Source organism: Hippoglossus stenolepis, chromosome 2, assembly GCF_022539355.2.
Source record: "Hippoglossus stenolepis isolate QCI-W04-F060 chromosome 2, HSTE1.2, whole genome shotgun sequence".
Classification (NCBI taxonomy): domain Eukaryota; kingdom Metazoa; phylum Chordata; class Actinopteri; order Pleuronectiformes; family Pleuronectidae; genus Hippoglossus; species Hippoglossus stenolepis.
This window is the reverse complement of record NC_061484.1, coordinates 19,495,576-19,508,074: the sequence shown is the minus strand read 5'-3', so window position 1 is coordinate 19,508,074 and position 12,499 is coordinate 19,495,576. Positions and strand designations below refer to the sequence as shown.

General features: G+C 43.6%; 1 protein-coding gene across 1 annotated transcript in view; it reads left to right on the top strand.

Moving 5' to 3' along the window:
* The first annotated feature begins 1,127 nt into the window (after positions 1-1,127).
* fbxo41 (F-box protein 41) overlaps positions 1,128-12,499 on the top strand; it is a 48,784-nt gene continuing 37,412 nt past the window's right edge. Inside the window, exon 1 of the mRNA XM_035175629.2 lies at positions 1,128-1,250. The gene's annotated coding sequence lies outside the window, so the exon portion shown is untranslated. The remainder of the gene's footprint in view (positions 1,251-12,499) is intronic.

Here is a 12,499-nt window from a genome sequence, read left to right as displayed (position 1 = left end):
ACGTTTGGCAAGATGTGAGGTATAAAGCCATGAAACCTGGATGATGTTTTGGAAAGTATATGAAAGCACTCACATCCAAACTTGATAAGCGAACCAGAAGACAAGAAATGTCCACACACCAGTTGAGGCTACCACAACATTTCTATTACCCTCCCAGGTAACAGCTCTTCTGTGCCTGAAACGTGACTGAGTTGGAGCCTCAATTGGTGTGTGGACATTATTTTGTCACCTGGATAACAATTATCTGATGTTGATCGACTCTCAGAGCCGAGCAGCAGCTGTCCGGACCAACTTGTGTGAGAGGGATGAACGGGGTCATGTTGTGGGTCTGTCCCTCCTGCTTCAGTCTGTTGTCTTTGTCCACAGCCTCAGCAGACGCAGGTGGTGTCCTGAAGATGGGACGGTGTTGATGTGTTTTTATTCATATTTTTTGCACATCTCTCCCGTACTTTTTTATTTACCTCCCAGGTAACGATTCAGGCGCAGAGGAAAGTGGCCTGTGCCGAAATGTTACCTGGAGGGTAAATCAAAAGTTTGTGGGAATCTCATTGCGTGCAGACATGTTTATGATTCTCAGAGCCAGGCAGCAGCTGGCAGGACCAGGCTGCAATTGTGAGAGGGATGAATGGGGATGTGTTGTGGGTCTGTACACACCCACAACCTCGGCACACACTGATACAGTAATCTGTCCTCAATCAGAAGACGGGACGGATGTTTGTTTTATTCATGATTCATATTTCTGCACACCTCTCCCTCAAACCTCCCAGGGGACACAGGCCCTTCTTTCTTCTTCTGTGCCACAAACCCTACCTGGGATGTAATCAGCGGGAGCCTCAACTGATGTGCGGACATTTTTATGTCTCCTGGATGATTTTTCTCAATCCCCTGGTGTTGATTGATTCTCAGAGACAAGCAGCAGCTGGCAGGACCAGGATGTGTAGTGGCTGTGTCCCTCCTGCTTCGTCCTCAGCCCCAGCAGACACACCTACAGTCATCTGTGCTCAACCAGGAGACGGGAGGTTGTTGATGATGTGTGTGTGTTTCACTTTTATTCATGATTCATGTTCTTGCACATCTCTCCTCCTCCCTCCTCCTCCTCCTCCTCCCTGCTCGTCCTCTGCAGGCCTGCTCCTCTCTCCATGCTGCAGAGAGGAGCTGCGTGACGTCACTGGAGGCTGGAGCGGTCCCTCGCTCGGAGAGAGAGAGAGAGAGAGAGAGAGAGAGAGAAAAAATGGGGAGAGGACTGCGAGGTGAGTGAGACGCACATTTCTGTCCTTTCTTTTAAGCCCCGCGCGTTTTACGAGCATATTTGTGTCGCCGTGCATGCGCAAGGGGGGAGGCGTGCGTGCGCGTGATTGCTTGAGTGTGTGTGTGTGTGTACCATGCATGTTTTCCTTCACAGCTCCATTGACGCCGCTGCTCCTGTGCAGAGGATTTTAAACGCAGCGTCGTGGAGCTCGGTCCGGCGGTGATGACGAGCTGTGGAAAAACCTGAGAGAAAATCGGGTTCGTGTCCAGCTGTCGCCACCTCCTCCTCCTCCGGGAGCCTCAGCACCACTGCCATCAGCTCCAGGCCTGTGTGTGCACACATACAATCCTCCCAGTCCTCAGTGGATTTCATCGCTTGTGAGATGACATTTGCTGATGGTCCACACCCACATTGATATGCAGCTTGTGATTGATCCATGTGCAGGTATCACGAGTCGTGTGTGTGTGTGTGTGTGTGTGTGTGTGTGTGTGCTTCTTCTTCTCCTGAGCTGGAGGTGTCAATGTTTGCTGTAACCGTTCGTCATGACTGCTTGAATCAGCGTTTCAGGGCCACAGGAGACTTTGATGGGCCTGTTTGGCCTGAATGTTTGTACCTGCTGCTCCTGCATGTAGAGATGTGAACAGGAGATGCATTGCAAGTTAAAGCAGTCTGTGTATTTAAAGGGATAGCTCATGCATAAAAGGAAAATGCACTCATTATCTACTCACCACTATGCAGACGGAGGTGGTGGGTGAAAGTGTATGAGTCCACATAACACTTTAGGAGTTTCACGGGTAAACAGCGTTGCAGCCAAATCCAATGCAATTGAAGTAACTGGGGACCACAAGAACATAAAATGCCTCCATACGGCTCCTGTTGTGTCATCCAAGTGTCCGTAAGCCCCAACATTCATATTCTAGTCGAAACAAGGTCATTAACACCGTGTTTTTAGCCTAAATGTCCTCTGTTATTCTCCTCTGGAGTCGTGTTCGCTCGTGGACCACAGTGGACATTTGGGCTAAAAACACAGTGTAAATGACCTCGTTTCGACTAGAATATGAGTGTCGGGGCTTCCGGACACTTGGATGACACAACAGGAGCAGTATGGAGGCATTTTCTGATGTTTTTTTACGTTTGAAGAATCTGTCACCAGTTACTTCAATTGTATTGGATTTGGCTGCAACGCTGTTTACCCCTGAAACTCCTAAAGTGTTTTGTGGACTCAAACACTTTCACCCACCACCTCCATCGGCATAGTGCTGAGTAGATAATGAGTGAATCTTCATTTTTGGGTGAACTATCCCTTTAATGCACACAAAGCTGCAACCTGTGCATTTTTATGTACGTGGCAACAGATTCATGTTTTTAGTTTTTTTTTCTCTGAGTGCACTTTTGACTGAAGTGTGAGAGGAAATCAAAACTCTGTGATATTTGCAATCGAAACCTTATAATATTCCCACAGGACTCCTCTAGCTCTCTTGGTGGGGAAGTGTCATGTGACTGGAGTGCATGAGAGTCAGTGGGCCTCAGCCTGATATGTTTGTAAAATCAGCATGTGACCAAAGTTTGGAGCAGCCATGCTGGAAAAAAAAGATGACAAGATTAAAACAGTCGCGTTTCTTCTTCTGCATGATGAGATTAGTGGTAAGTCCTTGACTGCTCTTGTGTGTCTGCACTGCAGCAGTATACAACATGTATTCGCTACATGCCTCTGTGCTGTGCCCCTTGACCGGCGCCTTCACTCACTCGTCCGAAACAGATTTTTTTGATAGTGGAAGCTACCTGCAGTTTGTAGCACGCATTGAATATTCCCACTGGGGAGTGTGTAAGGTTTTGTTACTGAGTGTTTTCATTCGGTTTGTGTGTGTGTGTGGATCTTAAGATTCCAGTCGTGAATCTCATGTCAATGTAGTATTTGTGCTAGTTTGGGAACATGCTATTGTTTACATTTCCGGGACACAGATTCAGAGTAAGATGCTGTCAGTCAGTTCATGCACACAAGCTACAGACACATTGAAATTCACATATCAGATTTTAAATGTAGGTCAATGTTACACACCTAGGAAACATATTTATTGGTTAAACCTGGAGATATTCTGTAGTTTTGTTATTGTCCGACAAATTGAAAAGACCAATAACTAACATATATAAACTCTTTGATCTGAGACCCTTTTCCCATTTGCCGTTATTGAAGACAAATCTTGAAATTTGATATATGAAATATAAAGTTTAATTCCCTAAAACTCCTGAGCTGTTTTTTTTAGCTAGGAATACTCAGACAGGAGTACATTTCTAGCTACAGATTTGATTTGAAGTATTTATACCACCAAGATGGTGTATGTGGGATCAATGCTTAATAAATTATGGCACTTCTGTTATTTATTACAATGAAAGAACTGTTTCACTGATGTGTTTTTTAGCAGTTTGACAATTTGAGAATAACAAGGAAGGTGTTTAGCATTAATATTAACACAGATCCCTTTTGTTTTGTCTGACCAAGGGTCAAAGTTATTTAGATATGAAACGAATAAACAGTAAATCCTCACATTAGTGAAGATGACAGTCTTTGCCCAAAGTTACTCAACTAATCAATTGATTTCCAAAACCTTTGAATTTAATTTTTTCTGTCAATCGATCAGTCATCAGCAAACATCAGCAGCCTTATCTTTAAAAACAAAAACACTCTGACCTCTAACAAATCTGCTCCAGTTTACAGTTTTATGCCTGATGTGAAGCTTCATTGTTATCCAGTGTCCTGCTGTATTTAATCTCTCTCCTGTGATCAGACTTATCATTAATGTATGACTTATTCTCAGTATTCAATTCTGTTATTGTTTTGCCCGCCTGCAAAATGATGTTCACCCAACCATCACTTCGAGATCAAGGATCAGCCTCGTGATTCTGGCCTCGGAGCGTTCAAACTTTTCTGACACCTCTCGTCTGCTGGAGTGTGTGTGGGGAAAAATACTGAAACTCATTCAGTGTTAATCATCTCTTATCACCTCCGCCAAGGAAAATGCATTTTCATTGGTGTTTGCTTGTTTGTTTATCTGTTAGTTAGCAACATTACACAAAAGCTACTGGACAGAGTACCACAAAACTCAATTGAAGGATGTGTCATGGGTCAGGGAAGAACCCATTCAATTTGGTGCAGATCCAGATGAGGGAGCTTTAAAGGGGACATAGCATGCCCATTTTACCACAAGTTGATATGGTTCCTTGGGGTCTTAATGAAATGTCTGTAACATACTTTGGTCAAAATACCACAAGGATCATTTAAAACAGCACCCTTTTACCCTGTATAAAACAGCCCTCCACAGAGCGACCTGTTTTGACTGCCTGTTCCTTTAAATGCTAATGAGCCAGCTCCCCCCCCCCTCTCCCCCCATGATTTTAAACGATATAAATTACATATTTTATATGATATAAATTATCAAATATGCATCCCATACTTTGTATTCCCCTTGTTGTCCTGGAGTTTTAATTTTCCCAATCACATAATTAAATGTCCCCTCTGCCCATCCACTACAAGCACACAAGCAGACAGACAGAGAGAGAAAGAGAGGTGGGGGCTATGAAGACCATCATTTACCCCGAACCCCGACATTCAACGGGTACAACAACAAGCGGAGAAAGCAGAATCGCGGGCTGACCTTATATATACAGTCTATGGGGCTGACCAGCGGAGAAATGCTCGTCCCGCGTGAACAGCCAGGCGGCTGCTGCTGGAGAACGGCGCTGCGCTGCCTCGCAGCGGCGCCTGGCCCCGTGTACCCCGGCGTAACTACTGTAACCCGGCGGAACTACTGTAACCCGGCGGAACTACTGTAACCCGGCATACAGTAGAGCTGAACACTGCGGAAGTCTTCCACACAGCTGGCAGTGTGGAAGACCGCTGCGAGGCAGCGCAGCGCCGTTCTCCAGCGCGCAGCCGCCTGGCTGTTCACACGGGACGAGCATTTCTCCGCGCTGGTCAGCCCCATAGACTGTACATATAAGGTCAGCCCGCGATTCTGCTTTCTCCGCTTGTTGTTGTACCCGTTGAATGTCGGGGTTCGGGGGTTACAGTAGCGCTGAACACTGCGGAAGTCCTCCACACTGTTGGCTGTGTGGCGCTGACACAAATTCCAGCTCACGCACGGGAGAGCGAGCGGTCGCTCCCGAGCAGCTGCTGCAGCCTCCCAGTCCCAACGATCCAGACAAATGCCACATGTGAGTGAATCGCGGGCTGACCAGCGGAGAAATGCTCGTCCCGTGTGAACAGCCCGGCTGCGTGCTTGGGAACGGCGCTGCGCTGCCTCGCAGCCTCCGGTGTAAACCCGGAAGTAACGAGTGTGGGGGGGTGGGCCAAGACCATGTAGGGAGACTTCCAGTGTATTGTTACGACACAATACCCAGGAAGCGCAATCGAGTCGCTCAAGCATGACGTTTCTGACTTAGAGGAACTATAACAAAACGCGCGAGTGTTTTTTCCCCAGAGTTTTTGGGTTGGTAGACATGCCAGATACCCACATTAACCTGTAGAAGCACTAACAAAGTGGAATTTGCATGCTATGTCCCCTTTAACAGTGTGACAGAGGGTGTTTGTCAACATTTTTGTTGATTTCTTAGAGAATAATTCATGGATCTTGCTGGGGGGGGAAAGAAATCTGGCATATTCAGGAGACTGAAATTTATGAGTGTTTGCAGATCAAATTTTTTATATGTGTGCTTTATGATTGTCATGTTACCAAACTTTGTTAAATGCTCTCTCATTTGAAACCTTCCCTGCTTGTTAGACAGAGTGCCATGTCTGCTCCATTCAAATATGAAATATTTAATCTTCACATTTCCTCACTCGACCAGCAGCAATGTGAATATCGTGGTACCACAGGCTCAGGATTAATGAGTATAAGAGGACCTCAGAGACAGGGGAAATGCGGCTACAAATCATAGAGGCCATTTTCTGCATCATTTCCCACACACGTCCTCTGTAGAAGCTTCATTCCCAATCTTGTTTAGGTTAGCACAGTGAGCTTCGTGTAAACACACAAGAACCTTTCTAATCCTGAGGAAGTGTAGTATCTGATCCAGCTCTGATTGCATAAGAGGCTGGAGAACTATTGGAAGGTACCTCAACTCAACTATCTGCACAGCCAACACTAGCTGAGATTGATGCCTCTAAAAGCTCATTATGACTTATTAATGGATCTTATTACTTGTCGAAAGCACTGCAAGATCAATTAGGTATTTTATAGTCCTTCATTAACAAGTCAGCATTAAGCTGTGAGACTTAAAACATTAAATTACAACTCGCACTGTCCCGAGTAAATCGTCTCCGATGAAAAGCCAAATTTCACGAATATGTGGTCACAGTGTACGGTCTCATCGTAAAGCCACGTCCTGACTGCTTATACTGTACGTACTCATTGCCACCTCCTGAGAGGTCTGGCCATTTTCATTTCGATTAGGAAGTCAAAGTTTGTTTGCTTTCGCTAACAAGGGAGAAACGTGCTGCCTTGATCATGTGAGCCTGACAACACGTCAAAAGAAATGCAGAGATACCTCTCGGGTATGACGGTCGTGATAGGACCTCGATTTCTGTCCATATGACCCATTGGGTCGCAATGTCCTGGTTTCCTGTAGGTGTCGTGAGAACAGAAGGCTCTGAACTTGGGGAATCAACCCGTGACTATAGTTTAACTGTGCAAGAGCCTGGAGATGGCTGACCATCATTTCTGACATGTCAGAAATACATGCTGTCCGGCTCTAAAATCAGTCGTAGGTCTCAGAAATTGCGTCGCCAATTGGTTAAATCATACAGTGTACGCCCAGCTTTGGTGTGGGGATATTAACATAACATACCATATGGATTCGTCCACATTCACAGTGAGAGCAGCAGGGACCAGAGCAGTTAGCGTGTTTAACAACATCTTCCTGCCGTGCACCGCTGATGTGCGTATGTTGAAGGATAACCGTTCCACTGAGCAGCCGTCTGGATCGATAGTACACAGTGTCTGTCCATCAGCTCACATTTGTGAAAGTCATTCCATCTCATTCCGTGGCCCAGCCTCATCCTGACCTGAGCTCCTGTAATGATGCTGATTGAGGGTGTCACTGCAGTGAGAGCTTCGGCTTTCTTGTTCTGCTCGGTCTCCCTATGGTCCCTGAATGTTAATACTGCTTCAGTGGGTGCTGGCTGCGGCTCCTTCATAAAATATGAAAGAGCATTAACACGGTGTCTTCTTTGTCCTTGCATTAATGAAGTAATGGCTGAATGATAGTTAGCATACAGTAGTCGTTAAAAACTTTAAACAGTTACTAAGGGCCGTTGGCTTTTTTTCTTCCTGGAAACTAGGCTGACAAAATGGGAGGGGGGTGTATTAAAAAATATATCGTTAGATTAGTTTTACTCTTTGAATGGAGTGATTACTGGTTCTTGAATTACAGAAGCGATCTATTACCTTGAACCTGCTGTTGATGTCACAAACAGTTGTTTATTTACATATCCAGCTGTTAGCGAGCAACATCAGCCTTCAGTTCGACTTTCGTTGATGAACACCTGACAGTTGTTTCTCCAATCATAACTCATGTTATTGTCGTCTCCTCCAATCAGCTGGAACTTTAACTCTTATATGCTACACCACGTTGACTAGCTAGTTGCTTTAAGAGTCTGTCTGCCATTTGATGCTGACCAGTGTCCAGTTTGATTTTTTTTTTTTTCACTAAAAACATCTGCTGAACATCTGCTTGCTATAGCTGAAAACAAACAATACAGGTTGGACAGCTCAACAATTGGCTGGAGCAAAGCCACAAGCTGCTGCAGATTCAGGTGATAACTCTCTATTCTATGAGCCACTTCTGTCACACTGTGGTTTATAATAAATCTGATTATAACCACTTTCCCAAAGTATTGCATCAGGATGTTTGTAGCCTCGATTTTACACAGGCTACACGGGACAGAAAAGGGTCAGTTACCACAGAAATAACCTCATTTTAGATTTGAAAGAGACATTAAATGACATTATTGAGCTCAACAATAATACAACAGAGTCGTCTGTCAAGCTGCCACAGAACACTAATATAATTTTGTTTCTAGAAAACATGTAACTAAAACATGATGAGTAAAAGCCAAGCATTGGTAAAACCTTTGGATTGTTTATTATATTTATGTTTAACCATTAAGAAATGACTTCAACCATAAGGACAAACTAATGAGTTCTACAAATGTATGAAGACAAATTGTCTCAACTCCAACTAAGAGCAGGACATATGTGGTTATGGTGAAAAATGCTTTGTAAATGGTCCCACAACTCAGTCCACTGGTTAATAAAGATTCTTTAGGTGATTTTTAGTGGTTGTTTTGTTTTAATTGATTAGTGGTTAGCACAGCAAGAGGGTTCCTGGCTCACTTTCCATGTTTCTCCTCATGTCAGCGAGAACTCTGGTTTCCTCCGACAGTCCAAAGACATGCACATTGGATTTAGGTTAATTGACCGTAGATGTGAATGTGACTTGTCCCTGCGATGGGCTTGCGATAGAGAATGTCTGAATCGATGGTAAATATAGTATGTCTGCCAGGTGTTATCCAAAATCAGATGTTGCAAAATAGTGTTGGTGTAAAACTGTCACAGAAGATGAAAGGTTTCAGTCTGGTCTTCTTCCGAAGGGGCGGTGCTTTGTGTAATTTAGTGTGCTGAATATGTTTTGACGTGCAGTAAGTGGTCAGATTTGCCCTTGGCTGTCAGGTGAGGAGCCCCAGGCTGTGAGGTTGTTCTGTCATGGGAGTCCCATGTCTTATTCATGACTAACACATTTTGACATGTTCCTATAGGAGGCTAGAAGGCACCAGGAGCTTTCACTAAGCATTTTATCGTTCACTTTAGGGAAGAGTCTCTCTGCTGTTGTGTAGCCTGTTCTGGGAACAGGGTTGGCTGCTGTCAGGATGCTTCCAGTCTTTAATACATTTTACTATGATGCTATCTTAAAAAGAAAATTGAGGTTGAGCAAAGTGATTATTTTTCTTTACTTTATTGTTAAGTTTTATTCTGGCATTGGCTGTGAAAGTGATAACATGGGAGTGGGAGGAGCACATTTTTCTCATGAGACACACCAGCAGTGATAACAGCTCCATTGTAGGATGATGCTCGTGTCACACCTCTCACGCAGACCTGGCACCCTCAGCGCCATGTACAGCTCAAACAGCCAGTTTGAGTTCAGTGCTGCAGCATCTCTGGGTGGAGCTTTGCAGAGGTCTGGCAAAACAAATCTTTATCAGAGAGCACAGGCACACAGGAATAAATCTCACCTGACTGAGATAGAGCCCCAGAGCCGGGCCTGCTGAACCAAGATTGTGTGAAAGTGAGTTGCATTTTGTTTGTAACTGATGAGTATTATGATTTGTGAATGGATTCAGAACATTTGGAGCTGAAGCCTGAACAGGCACATTAGTGAAGCCTGGGGTCAGCTGAGCTGATGTTTTATGCACATGGTGCAGAGTTGAAGGATTCTGCTGCGATGACTGCGGCACAGGCGACAGCAGAGGTCTGGACTCGAGTCCCATGACCTGGATACGAGTCATACATAGTTATTCAATTTAACAAAATCTGAAAAGTCTTGTGACTGGACTTGGACTTAAAAATACTTGGCACCTTTCACTGTGCCTAAAGAATAAAAAGTTGATCTGTGACTCTGTTCATTCCCAACAACCCCCAGATCCACAACAACATCCAATCAATTTGCATTAGAGAACTAATGTAAACACATACATGAATGCACTTTTAATCATAGATAAACAACAAACACAGAACATTTAACATTATGAAGTGAAAGCAAAACATTGATGGCAAGACCGTATCAGCACAATAGTAGTAAGTGAACTTATAATGGTATCACTGAACACCAGCATGAATATGACTGGACGTAAGATGAATCTTCACTGACATTCAAGTTAATTATACTTACGTGGCCTTATATATATATATATATATATATATATATATATATACACATAGATGCTATAAATCCTCAGTGAATCACAAAATGATAGATTATTATAATTATTATTATAAAGATTCAAGAGCAAAGAACAAACGGTAAATCACCTGCACTGTCCAGTTTTTGACCATGTGTGAAGAAAGAAAAAACCTTTAAGACCGTGTAAGTAGAAGAAAATGACCTTGAGTCAACGAGGGATGAACCTCTGAGGAGGTTGAGCTTGCGGTGATGAAATATTAATATTCTATTAGCATGGATCTGCGAAGCTTGTGGCTTGATACAGATGCTACCGGTCGCTGGCCTCCGTCTTCTACTGTTCAGTATATTAAATGCTGCTGCGCTCAACACAGCAGCACAGCAGCTGCAGTGAGGACGTTTATATGCAGAGCTGCAATAGAGTGTCCCATCCCCTCTATAATTAAAAGTGCCTTGTGTACACAAACTGTTCACCAGTGACCACGGACCTGTAGTGCTTAGATTTAAAAGTAGGAGGCATCTAGGGAGAAGGTGAGAATATACTGTACAACATGTACGTGATTTAATACAACTGTTGTCAACACTCCTCTGACTCTGAAGCTGGAGGTACAAGGTTTTCATAGCTGTTTTAAAAAGGTTTTCAAAGTTGTTTGAAAACCTGTCAGAAGTATTACACAAAAACCACTGAATTGATTTTCTTGAAACCTGGTGGAAAGGGGGTATTGGCCAACGAAGAACCCCTGCACATTTGGAGGGGATTCGAGTAAGGATTTTGTTTTCTCTCTTTCTTTATCATTGCGAGATTGGGCGTTTCCCAGGGAATAATTCATATCCTTCGATGAAAAAAACCTCTGGCATATTTCGGGGGACTGATATCTATGAGTTTGCTGCAGCTTGATTGAATTTAAGGGGGCTTTGGGGCTTTGGAGGAGATATGCGCTCGGCTGATTGTCATTCTGGGTTTGTGCTAACTGAAACCATGCTTGAACCTAACCAGAGACAGGACTTAGGATACAAACCCCCGTCCCGCTCAGTACTATGCTTGGTACGTTCCACCATCCACCCCACCAGCCACATCCTGGAGTCTCTGACAATAAATGCAGCACCTCATTGATTCTGAACATAAACCAGTCAGCCATTACATTTGCCACCAGAAAGCAATGTTGTTATATACTGTATTAATTGAATTTGTAGGAGATTGGGTGAAGACAGGAGAAGCTTCTTCTTAGCCACAGCCATTTAATTAATACTATGATATTAAAGTTGTTGTTTTTTTTACTTTTCAATACAGGCTCTACTGACAGTAATGATGCCATTGATTCAAACAGCATGGAGACACTGAGTCTAGCTGTTCAATACCGTAAACTTTGACTCTGGTTAAAACGTGAGTCCATGTGGTGATTAGCAACCAACTGGCAGTGAAGCAGGGACTTTTCCTCTCACACCTTCACCTGAATACGATTGACTCTTTGACTCTTTTCTTGCATGTAAAAAGTCAGAAGGTTTTCTTGTTTCCCAGATGTGAATCAGAGGCATCTCGTCTCTGATCTGTTTAGTTATTGGTCTAAATAGTTGGCTCACACGTTTGGCCTTTTATATTTCTTGCTTGCTACAACTGCTTCCCTTTCACCTCTGATGTTGTAAAGAAACAAATCCGACTTCCTGTGAATAAGGGGATGTATGGTGTATTTTCTAAATGTGTAATTTCAACATCTAAAATTTCACTATCAAGCTCACTTTGTATATTTTAACACATTTAGTTGTGAACTACATACTTCGTCACTCCACCAAACCTTTTCACCCCTGGTCCTAACCATCGCATTTCTACGTCTTTATTCTTGTGTGTGTGAGACCTCTCTCCTGTGACTCCGTCCTGACTTCATGTTCAATAACCTTTTTTTCCCCATTTTCTGATAGAATGGACTCTAGGCCTCTGCAGCGTCTGTAAACAAGCCTCAGGTTACTGCCCTGTTGTAAACAGCAATAGAAATAGAAGCTTTATGTCCTGATAACGTCTGTCTCACCCGTGACCTTGTTGAAAAAGAAGCAGGGAAGCCGAAATTGAAGCACTCCTCTGTTTAATGTGAACCTGTAGACGCCGAGATTGGACTTTAATGTCTCATTTGAGCATTACGACGAAAATAAGGCTGTTATAGTTTCCCAGCAAAGAGCCTTTCAAACATAGCTTTCAATTATACTCCTACAGAGTTGGGGTTTCTTATTAAATAGAAATAAAGCAATCAATTAGGCTGATGCCAAACCGGATATGTCTTTTAGTGGTAATAGTACTTAGATCTT